This window comes from Pygocentrus nattereri, chromosome 7 (genome assembly GCF_015220715.1).
Source record: "Pygocentrus nattereri isolate fPygNat1 chromosome 7, fPygNat1.pri, whole genome shotgun sequence".
Taxonomy (NCBI): domain Eukaryota; kingdom Metazoa; phylum Chordata; class Actinopteri; order Characiformes; family Serrasalmidae; genus Pygocentrus; species Pygocentrus nattereri.
In genome coordinates, this window is record NC_051217.1 from 20,394,274 (window position 1) to 20,401,099 (window position 6,826).

Sequence of the window (6,826 nt, forward strand, 5' to 3'; positions counted from 1 at the left end):
CCCAGGCGTTGTAGGGAGGTCATACAGGCACGTGGAGGCCACACACAATACTGAGCCTCATTTTGACTTGTTTTAAGGACTTTACATCAAAGTTGGATCAGCCTGTAGTGTGTTTTTCCACTTTAATTTTGTGTGTGACTCCAAATCCAGGCCTCCATTGGTTCATAAATTTGATTTCCATTGATGATTTTTGTGTGATTTTGTTGTCAGCACATTCAACTTTGTACAGAACAAAGTATTCAATTATGTAAAACATAAATAAGAAAAGAATATGATGATTTGCAAAGCCTTTTCAACCTATATTCAATTGAATACACTACAAAGACAAGATAATTAATGTTCAAACAGATACATTTTATTGTTTTTTGCAAATATTCACTCATTTTGAATTTGATGTCTGCAACACATTCCAAAGAAGTTGGGACAGGGGCAACAAAAGACTGGGAAAGTTGAGGAATGCTCAAAAAACACCTGTTTGGAACATTCCACAGGTGAACAAGTTAATTGGAAACAGGTAAGTGTCATGATTGGGTATAAAGGCAGCATCACTGAAAGGCTCAGTCACTCACAAGCAAGGATGTGAACAACTGTGTGAGCAAATATTCCAACAGTTTAAGAAAAACGTTTCTCAATGTGCAATTGCAAGGAATTTAGGGATTTCATCATCTACGGTCCATAATATCATCAAAAGACCTCAACCCCATCCAACACCTTTGAGATTAACTTCAACAGAGATTGTGAGCCAGGCCTTCTTGTCCAACATCAGTGTCTGACCCCACTAATGCTCTTCTGGATGTATGGACAAGACACTACAGACACACTTCAAAATCTTGTAAGTATATATATACTGTATGTTCAGTCACATCAAGATTTAAAACCCTGATGCCCACAAGCCAAGATTACGAGCAATAATGCACCAGTGAATCAGTGCAGACCACACTATTACTGGGGAAATCCACAGATTTATGGACTGATCTGAGATGGCTCACTGTAGACAAACTTACCCACTTACCCACTCTAAATTCTTAGCAGTGGTGGTGTCTACAAAACAAATATAGAAATTTTATTTACTATCCAAACACTAGTGAACCTACACGTGTCTTCTGAGTGTTTATCTGTTTTTATATGCCGTGTTGATAAAGGGGACTATTTTGCATTACAGTGCCCCGCATGTTCCCCGTCCACCATGAATGACTTTTAGGGAAAAAAAGTGCAAAACCTTCTCGAAACTATCATAAAGACATCAGGCAGTGTATTCATAACCATCATCATCATCATCATCTTAAACCGCTTAGTCCAGATAGGGCTGTGGTAGCATTTTGAAGAGCAGAGAATCCCAGGCGACCCTGTCCCATGCAACTTCCTCCAGCTCATTCTGGGGGAGCCAGAGCCGCTCCCAGGCCAACGTAGAGATATGATCCTTCCAGCGGATCCTAGGACAACCTCATGGTCTCGTCACAGTTGACCGTGCCTAGTAACCTCCACCAGGAGGCGGCCAGGGGGCATCCTAATCAGACGCCCAAACCACCTCAACTGGCTCCTCTTGATGTGGAGGAGTAGCCGCTCTACTTTGAGCTTCTCCCAGATCACTGAGCTTCTCACCCTATCAAGTAGAGTGTAGCCCACCACCCTGCAAAGAAAGCTCATTTCCACCTCTTGTAGCCACAATCTCATTCTTTCAGTCTTTACCCACAGCTCATGACCATAGGTGAGGGTCAGGCTGTAGACTGACCAGTAAACAGAGAGCTTTGCCTTCTGGCTCAGCTTCCTCTTCACCACTACAGTCTGGTACAGTGACCGCATTACTGCTGCCGCCTTTCTCAGCCTGTGGCCGATCTCACAGTCCCTCTTCCCATCACTCGTGAACAAGAGATACTTAAACTCCTCAGTCTGGGGCAGGTCCTCTCCCCTTGCCTGGTAGAAAAGGGATGGTAAGAGGAAAAGACCTGCCCCAGGTTGAGGAGTATTCATAACTGTTTTGTATAATAATGTTTTGTGAGGGAGCGTTTAAACTTCCAGACAACTGATTCCTATCACCTCCACAATTCTGGCACTATAAGTTTCTATAGAATGAAGCATTTCACACCAAATCACTCTGAATGACTGTGTTCACATAAATGGATTTAATTTTGCAGAATTGGCAAAAAAATCTGTGGAATTCCCCTTTAATAGTGGTTGAACAGGCTTACACATCAACAGGCAAATTTAACAGTGGGCAGTAAAGAGGTTATCAGCCAGCAGACAGCCTGACCAATACAGCAGTGAAAGATACTCTGATCCTCCATCCTCACTGCCCTGTGATTTAAAACACATCAGAGCCATAACTTCTGTATCTCAGCGTTTTTATGTGACAGGGGGAAGTTTATTTACAGTATTGCGTTAAAGGACAGTTCCACCCATTTTTCGAAATTTCTGCATGATGAAATCATTATGATGTAAAGAAAGTCATTCAGAGTGGTTTAGTGTGAAATGCTCTGCTCTAGAGTCAGAATTGTTCACAGTGGTTGTGGTACTCTCATAAACATTCCATATAAAAGCTCAGAAGTGGTTCTGGATAGTAAGTAAAATGGTTTGTGTTTTAGACATCATGACCCCTGGTTCCCATCACCACCACTGTAAAGAAACACAAAGAGTTACAATGAACGATTTCACATCAAACCGCTCCGAATGATTTTGTTGACATTTCAACAAATTATGCAGAAATTCCCCTTTAAAGCAAGAAAGCAGAAAGACCCTTGAGTAGCTGCGTAGCATTTTAGGTATCCAAATGGTTTTAACTCATGTGCGGGTCATTAAATTAGGTTGTAAATCTGAGAGCATAAGTCAAGCTAGAAGGACTTGGGTGGGAGGGGCAACAGAGAAAGAGTGATGAGAGGAAGTTCAGGTCATGAGGACGTCTACAGAGAAACTTGAAAAGGAATCAGCAAACCTCGCTTATTATTTAGAGGTTTGGGTCGTCCTTTTGAAATGTAGCTCTGTAATGCAGTGCTAAATCAAGCTTAAATCAATGGCCCATGCAGTGGCAGGATCTTTTGATGAAATCATTAAGATGTAAAGAAAGTCATTCAGAGTGGTTTGGTGTGAAATGCTCTGCTCTAGAGTCAGAATTGTTCACAGTGGTTGTGGTACGCTCATAAACATTCCATATAAAAGCTCAGAAGACACGTGTAAGTTCACTGGTGGTTCTGGATAGTAAGTAAAATGGCTAGATTTGTGTTGTAGACATCATGACCCCTGGTTCCCATCACCACAACTGTAAAGCAACACAAAGAGTTGCAATGGCTGGTGACATCCTGTATGAATAAAAATAATGCGTGGCCACAACTTAGTAAAGCGTGGGAATGAGATCCTAAGGCGTGGCGACAGCTTAGTAATCCGTGATCTACCCCCCCCGAAAACTACTTATTATGAGTAAAAAAGATAATGTAACTTGCTTGTTTGTTTCCATTGTTATATCTCAAACAAGTCTATGCTCTTAAGGCAGGGGTGTCCAGTCTTATCCGCAGAAGGCCAGTGTGGCTGCAGGTTTTCACTTCAACAAGGCAGGAGGTCACCTGATGAAATGTTTAAAGAGTAATGCCAACTGATCAACCAAGTTGAATCAGGTGTGCTCCAGCTTATTTGGAGTGAAAACCTGCAATAGAATATAGACATAAATCTAGACATAACTTAAAGTACAAGAGAAATAAAATAAAAGTATATCTTTTTACATATTTACAGGGCATATGATACAGATTGGTGGTATGAGGTAGCCTAACAGCATATATTATAGACATAACTAACTGAGTTGCATCAGTGTTATAGTGTAAAGTGCATAGTGAAAGTATCATTATAGTGATAGTTGTGATGTAATACAATAATGTGTATTAATCGAAGAAGAGATACAGTGATGTGGTTCAGCACAGTTCAAACAGCAGGCGATCAGTACCGTCTCTACAGTAAGGAGACTCGTTGTAGTCCATCCATGGTAACTGAGTGGAACAGTTTCCATGGATGAGCTGCTTTATGAATAAGAGGGAGATAAATAGACATCTGTATAGTGCTCATGGAAGCTAACTGTGGAGGTGTGTTGTTAAAGGGGAATTCCATCCATTTTCTATATTAAACAAAGTCATTCAGAGTGGTTTGATGTGAAACGCTTCAAATGTAGAGAAACTTACAGACTCAGATTTCTTTACAGTGGTGGTGATGGGAACCAGGGGTTGCAATGTCTACAACACAAATATAACCATTTTATGTACTATCCAAAACCACCAGTGAACCTAGACGTGTCTTCTGAGTTCTGATATGGAATGTTGATGATGGTAATAGTGTGATAAATCTGAAAAAAAGTTTTTAAAAGTTTTATTTAGGGACTATTTTTGTAACACTGCTTTCACTTCTCCGCCAGGAATGCTCTTTAAAAATATATCGCTGTTGTCGGAAGAGAACCTCATATCTCCAAAAAGGCAACTTTACAGGAGAAGGAAAAACATTCCTTACTTTTTATGTAAGTCAATGGAACCAGACATCTTTCCAAGTACATTTGGACCGCTTCTTTTGATCCATTCATCATGAAATTTACACAGAATGTAAAGGGCAACAGGCATTTTTAAATTATGTCAAAAACTGAAAAATGACAAAAATGGAGATACGAGGTTTTGTTCTGACAGCATTGATATGTTTTGGACCAAACTGTAAAACTTTTGTCTCAGGAATCAGGTTTGATATCTACCTGTTTCAGACGTTTGGTTCCATATTCCAGTTCTGAAGCTGTAAGTTTGTCTAGAACGGAGCTTTTTACACCAAACCACTCTGATCTGAACCACTTTTTAATTACATAGAAAATACTGTGAAAAACCCATGAAACTCCCCTTTAAGAAAATAGAGCTTTCTGTGAGTCACTGGTGTACAGCTGTGTCAGTGTCTGTATGAGGGGCCCAATATAAATTAAAGGTAATAATTGATAACTGTTGTGACCAATAAATGATGGTCATAGAGTTAATATGTCACAGTGTTGGTTCACAGTAGTATTACAATACTAATTACAAATGACATAACCAAACAGTGATATGTAAATACATACATAAAGATTATATATATATATATATATATATATATATATATATATATATATATGTGTGTGTGTGTGTGTGTGTGTGTGTGTGTGTGTGTGTGTGTGTGTACATATATATTGCTACTGTCAGAACAAAGCCTTGTATCTTTTCATTGTTTTTTAGTTTTTGACATCATTTAAGTGACCCTTATTAGTCCCACAACGGGGAAATTTTACCTCCACATTTAACCCGTCTGTGCAGTGAAACACCACATACACACTAGTCAACACACTTGCCTGGAGTGGTGGGCAGCCCTATCCACAGCGCGCAGGGAGCATTTGGGGGTTAGATGTCTTGCTCAAGGACACCTCAGTCATGTACTGTCGGCCCCGGGAATCGAACCATCAACCTTCCAGTCTCAGGCCTGGTTCCCTAACCTCCAGTCTATCTGAAAATGCCTGTTGGCCTTTACATTACATACCTTTGCATAGAAGTCTTAAAGGTGCAGAATTATGGTGAATTTGGTACATTAAACGAGAATTAAACAAGGGAAAAAAATTAAATTCAAGAATAATGTAGGTCATGGGCCCTTTAACTTTAGTCTAAGGGCTGTATGAACGCGAAAGTGTCTCTCTGCCTCCCCCTGGTGGTTGATTTCCATAAAGTCAGGAGAACTGCAAGGCTTTCATCGCCACCTAGTGGTCATTTAACCGCATAGTCTTTGTAATAAAGGAGGTCGTCTTGAATTGCATGCGCAGTAATGCAAAAGTTTGAGCACCCCCGGGCAAAAGACATGTTTTACTGATTTTCTAAGTGAATCAAACGCACAATGCACAGAGCTGTATCCACTACAGAGAATACAGTTCTGTGCACTGTAATATACGTTTACTGTTTGTTCACTGAATTTAACACATCAGGAAAAAATAAAACAAAGACCTGCACAACTGGAGGACGGACATTATTCCGGTTCTTTTTAAGAGCAACACAGAGAGTCCCGAGACACACGGGGCCTTTCACTTTTACCTAAGCAGGTTCAATAGGTCTGGTGACTGTTTTCTCAAGCAAGGATATCAAAAACTGTAAAATGAAATGAAACTTCAGATTGTAAAAGTAGCCAATAAGTTATTCATTTTTTCAAGAGGTATTTCTGAAGAGTTTAGATATAAGACAAGCCCCCTGGATAAGGAGAAAGTCAAAGAAAAATAAGTGGAAAAGGAGTTTTGAAAACTGCAGTTCAAAAAATGATTAAAAGCTACAGAGAAAATGCAGCCCCTAACAACCACCTGGAAGACCTGGTAGACACCAAATCTGCCCCCATCAGATAAACAGCGCTTAACACTGTGCTGCACAATGTTGCCTCAGGGCAACAAACACGCCTTCCTCACTTTACAACAATTATTATTATCCATATTTAAATTATCCATATTTAAATTATCCATATTTAAAGACACTGACAAGGTTAAAAATAAAGGGAACAGTTTGAGTATGTCAATAAAAAGCATGTTTTTGGTCATGCTGTCTCTCAGTGGCCACTTTTGAACCTTTTTTTATCAATTTCTTTTTGTTATGAGAATTGGAAGAAATATGTTTGTTGCCTAGAAGCAACGGTGTGCAACAGTGGAATGGATTTGATCAGCCACTTCAGGGAATACAGCTCTATATTATTTCTTCCCATTGTCGCACGATGTTGCCTCAAGGCACCATACTCCCAAAATAGTATAAATTATTCTTTTTTTCAAAAGTTTTGATGTTTAATAATCAGATCCTTTTTATGCAAGAGAAGTGAATCA